Here is a 5,677-nt window from a genome sequence, read left to right as displayed (position 1 = left end):
AATTTTGACACGTGATAGGTATTGACAATATAAATTTCTATAATTAAAAAAAGAATTCTAAATATGATGACGTCATCATTTATGACGTCATCAAGTTTTGAAAATTTTATTCATATTCAGCACAGATTTTAAGATAAAATCTTCATGGAATTTGCAAACCAGCAATTATGTTAAAGAAGAACCTTTTATCTTTCAGAATTTTCAAACAGAATCTAAATATCATTATTGGTTCGATTGTAATAGACATTTCTGTAAACCATATATTTTGGCTTTTTGCCGACAGGTGGAAATTTTGGGATGACGTCATCAAATTTTTTTTTGTTCCAGGAAATTTGTGTCATGATGGAGAACATCTGTACCGAATTTCTTGACCGTAGCTCTCCTAGATCAAAAATAATCGAGGGTGGTAGATTCTACCCCCCCCCCTGGGGATACAAAACTCAAAAAAGATTGGGGCTAATAGGGTAACTCGCTGCGTAAATTCGTACGGATCAAAAATAAACATTTATTTTATTAGATGAACACTGCTGCAAAAATTTTCAAATTCCAGACCTACACCGTATTCCTTGTAACACGTGAAGGAGAGAACCAGACTTGGCACATGGTATGTTTCTTGGTACCTGCAAGCAAGACCTTCATTGTTCTGAGCGAACGAATAAGTGGCCGTATCTTATGTTTATTTCTGTATGGATGAAGAAAAATGAATTATTGTCTTTTCCATTATAGGGCGACCGGTTACCCAGCCTAGCAAACCTTTCTACCGAGCCTTCGCCTGTGGCAACAACATAACCAAAAACAAATACAGCGTCAGTGGCAACAGCAAAATAGCCATCGAATGAAGCAAATAACAATGTAAGGTTATTTATCTTGCAAAATCATGTTTATATGTTACCCACCCAAAACAATACTATTAGCTACATGAAATCTTACAAAGGTTGCAATTGACCGACTGCCTAAAGTATCTGTCTATATTTTTTGCGAAGCGAATACACATGAGCGAAGCAGTTTTGCTATCGTGTATATGTACCTTTAAATCTCACCTACGCTGGGGAGCGCAAATGAAAAATTACTATATATATCCAATCTTTCAAACGCAGAAATGATTGAGAAAGCCGTCCGCCCTTCCTTATATCAAACTTAGAATCGCGGCGGAGAGACCTGGAATTACGGATGGTTAAATTCGTTTTTTTCAAAAAGTGTCGCCTCGTGCGTTTAGATATACCAATTCTTAAAAGCTACGGAGGTAATACACGTGGTTACCGGTACTAGATAAGCCTTGTTTTTATCTCCTTAAGGTTTAAATTAGGAAATCTAAAGAAGAGATCGGAAAATCAGCGCGGGCTGGAAGCGTTCAAAAAGCGTTCAAATGGCGCTCATTTTTCAAGAAGTCATTGCATTGACTCGAGCAAATACTTTCGAAGGGCTTTCGAACTTTTCCAAATTCGAATTCGAACTAAAAACAACAAACAAACATTTATTGTTGTTTTGAAAAGATAAATTGGTGTTTTGAAAAGAGATGGTGCTTGATGAAAAGAAACGAAGAAACCAGCTGAACTTGCGGAATGAGAAGAAAGAAGATCGAATTTTTATTCTTTCATCGACAGGCAAGGCTCAACAGAGCTTCATTGCAAGAAGAGGATCTAAGCTGAAGAAATGAACTGTATACATATGGTGGGAAAGCCATTCCTTTTGGTTTAGATTGAATCTTGGTAGTATGTTGAAGTGAGCATCACTTGTTGTATGTTTTGAATCGATGGGAACAAAAATATTTTGCGCTTTTGGATATGGCTAACCTGGAAGAATTTATTCCTCCCCTTATTCAGTGGAAGGAGAAATGTTTGTTTGTCGTTGTTTTTGAAATTTTGGCTTGACCGACCCTCGATGATGTGGGATCTTTGGTTGTTTGTTTTTTATGAATACGCATCGATGGTCAGTGATATAGAACATTGATATGTGACTGTATTAAAAGGATTTTATTGTTGGTAATGGTAGGGTGTATGATGAAATGGCAAAATTTGACTTTTTTTCTGGAAATGTAATTTGGACAACTTTTTCTGATAATTTAATCTATTTGAAGACTTTCTGCAAAAAAATTAATTCAAAATGTTCAAAATTGACCATTTGCCCCAGGGTTTTGTAAAATCGATATTTTCGAAAATTTGCGAAAAACAGGGTTTTTGCCTGAAAAAAAATCCTAAAACCAACTGTGTTGGTGCTACAGCCCTGAAATTGGGCCTAAAATGTTCCTTGGAAAAAAGTAGGATTAGAATGTAACAATGATATAGCTATATCATACATGAAAATTGATAAAAGTAGGTTTTTAGGCCAAAAATGACCGAAAACGCAAAAAAATGGGGTTTTCCCTGAAAAAAATCCTAAATCGTGCTGTGTTCGTGCTACAGCCCTGAAATTGGGCCCAAAATGTGCCTTGAAAAAAAGTAGGATTTGAATGTAACAATGATATAGCTATATTATATATATAAATTACAAAAAAAGTAGGTTTTTAGGCCAAAAATGACCGAATACACGAAAAAATGAGGTTTTGCCTGAGAGAAAATGCTAAAACCTGCTGTGTTGGTACTACAGCCCTCAAATTGGGCCCATAATGTTCCTTGGGAAAAAGTAGGATTAGAATATAACAATAATATAGCTCTATCATATATAAATATTACAAAATATAGGTTTTTAGGTCAAAATTGACCGAAAAAGGCGAGAATTACACAAAATGGGGATTTTCAGTGGCTTAAAGCACATTGAATCAATTTCTGACACTCTTAAGTGCTTTAAAGTACTAAAATAGATGTTTCATTATATATAATTAGTACCAATAAGCTTATCCTAATGGCAAAATTGAGTAAAAATTTTGGGTTTTTCAGGGATTTTTTATAAAAATACCCCCTAAATAGCGGAAAATAGCGATTTTTGAGCTTTCATAACTTTTAAAGGCTCAAAATTCAAGACTTTGAAACTTGGCATAACGAATGAAAACTATTTGAACTGTTAAAATAACAAGCTAATTTCTAAAAATTATGAATCTCAAAACTCATTCTCAATCTCAAATCTTAACAAAGCGAACATTGGAACTGAAAGAACTAAAAAAACTTAGCAAAAAGAAAAAAAAATTCAGAAAATATTTCCACTAAATCAACATTTGTCATCTCAAAGATAATAAGTCTCTGAGTGCTGAACTTGCTTATTTCTAAGCAAGGCTTGATGGACACTACAGAGTTTCTATGTATGGTTACATTGTCAGAGTTCGAAGGCCATTTCCAAAGACTTTTCATTTGGTCATTTACACTAACAGGTGTCATGAAATTGCATTTCACATCTTCTGTACCAACTCTCACAACTTCACCTAAAAAGCAAAAAGAATGTGTCATTACTAAGTAAAAGATCAGGTATTTCTTTCATTATTCAATACAGTATTATACATACTTAAAGATGAAATAAAATCTAACCTGGGTAAAAACCATCCTCAAATGCTCTAATAAGAAGATCTCCAACAATGGGTGGCCAATCTGAATCTCTTGCCTTTCTAACCTATACAGTATATTGAAGAAAATGATATATAAACTTTGAAATCTAGAGCATATTGAAATGATAACTTAAGTGCTTGTTTCTCCTCTGATTGGTAAATGAATTCATTTATCCTGAAAAACACAAAGGTTCATGGAATAGGTGGGTTTAAGATTTAAAGTTACCTCTTTTCCTCTAGAATTTTCTTGTTCATCGTGTTGAGTAATACCATCCATCAATTCATCTTGCCACCTTCCACCTCTGCTTCATTGTCATTTTTGCTTGCATTATTATTGATTGCATTCTCAAGATCCATCATGTCAGCTAAAACTCTAAATTCCAGTTGAGATGTGATAAGAGTAGTCCTCAAATTCTTCACCTTCTGCTCAACTGTTAAGCCACATTGTTTAAACAAGGGACACGTCGTCTTCACTTTATGAAAGGTGAACTTTCTGAACCTGATCTCCAAATCCAATGCTTTTTGAAGCCCTTTTTCTGTACCATTCCAGTCTTGAACCAGGGTGTCAAGCTCTTCAATTGTAGTGATTTGCCCTTGGTGGGAATTTTTGCAAGCAGATACACACCTGTTAACTTTGTTGCTGGTTGCTAGCTTGGCTGCATCTTCTTCATCAACATTGCTGGCTATCAATTCTTTTTGTTTTTGATCAAATAGCAGTTTCAATAGCTTTCTTTAATTTTGCCAAATTTCAAAGTCTTGAATTGAGCCTTTAAAAGTTATGAAAGCTCAAAAATCGCCATTTTCCGCTATTTTGGGGGTATTGTTGATAAAAAATCCCTTAAAAACCCAAATTTTTGCTCAATTTTGCCATTAGGATAGCTTATTGTGCTAAATTATATATAATGAAACATCTATTTTATTACTTTAAAGCACTTAAGAGTGTCAGAAATTGATTCAATATGCTTTAAGCACTGAAAATCCCCATTTTGAGTAATTTTCGCCTTTTTCTGTCCATTTTGACCTAAAAACCTATTATTTTGTAATTTTTATATATGATAGAGCTATATTATTGTTATATTCTAATCCTACTTTTTCCCAAGGAACATTATGGGCCCAACTTCAGGGCTGTAGCACCAACACAGCAGGATTTAGGATTTTTTTCAGGCAAAACCCCATTTTTTCGCGTTTTCGGTCATTTTTGGCCTAAAAACCAACTTTAAATAATTATCATGTATGGTAGAGCTATATCATTGTTACATTCTAATCCTACTTTTTTCCAAGGAACATTTTAGGCCCAATTTCAGGGCTGTAGTACCAACACAGCAGGTTTTAGGATTTTTTCTCAGGCAAAACCCCATTTTTTCGCGTTTTCGGTCATTTTTGGCCTAAAAACCAACTTTAAATAATTTTCATGTATGATAGAGCTATATCATTGTTACATTCTAATCCTACTTTTTTCCAAGGAACATTTTAGGCCCAATTTCAGGGCTGTAGCACCAACACAGTTGGTTTTAGGATTTTTTTTTCAGGCAAAAACCCTGTTTTTCGCAAATTTTCGAAAATATCGATTTTACAAAACCCTGGGGCAAACGGTCAATTTTGAAGATTTTGAATTAATTTTTTCACAGAAAGTCTTAGAATAGATTAAATTACCAGAAAAATTTGTCCAAACTGCAATTCTGAAAAAAAGTCATTTCATCATACACCCTAGTAATGGTATAATTAATACAAAATACAACGACAAAACATGACATTATGTTTATGGATGCATTTTAACTGTTTTAAATTCCTGTGTGCTACAGCCGAGAAAAAAGTCACAGATTTTTTACTTTCTATGTGAAGAGTTTGCTCCTGTTTGTCAACAACTCGAGTAAGAGGGTAAAAGACTGCCAAGTACTTGCCTCCAGCAAACTTAAGATAAGAGTTTCCCAACTTTGAAAAAAATCACAGTCAGTAAAATTTTGAGGTTTTACTTAGTAGAATCGTTGAATACTTTCTATATCTATTTTTTTTTATCTGGTTTTCTTTAATTTTATCTCAGGATTTTACAGCGCTAATAGTTTAGATATAATTTTAGAACTTTGTTAAATTTTTCAGAATTTACGATGCAAAATGATACAATATTCCTAATTAATATGGTTATTGAATTTTGAAACTACATAAGTCAACTTATTTCTATTAAATTCTAGTCTTAAATCCTCT

At 33.7% G+C, this 5,677-nt stretch overlaps 1 long non-coding RNA gene across 1 annotated transcript; it reads right to left on the bottom strand.

The window, feature by feature from the left end:
- Nucleotides 1–2,977: 2,977 nt before the first annotated feature.
- On the bottom strand, nucleotides 2,978–3,865 carry LOC136811011 (uncharacterized). Its single transcript, XR_010847192.1, has 3 exons — nucleotides 3,702–3,865; nucleotides 3,459–3,540; nucleotides 2,978–3,355 (listed from the first exon to the last, which is right to left on the bottom strand). It is a non-coding gene; the product is annotated as an uncharacterized lncRNA (long non-coding RNA).
- Nucleotides 3,866–5,677: the final 1,812 nt, after the last annotated feature.

This window comes from Clytia hemisphaerica, unplaced genomic scaffold (assembly GCF_902728285.1).
Source record: "Clytia hemisphaerica strain Z4C2 unplaced genomic scaffold, Clytia hemisphaerica genome assembly, whole genome shotgun sequence".
Classification (NCBI taxonomy): Eukaryota; Metazoa; Cnidaria; class Hydrozoa; order Leptothecata; family Clytiidae; genus Clytia; species Clytia hemisphaerica.
The sequence above is the reverse complement of the archived record's forward strand: the minus strand, read 5'-3'. Positions and strand labels throughout refer to the sequence as shown.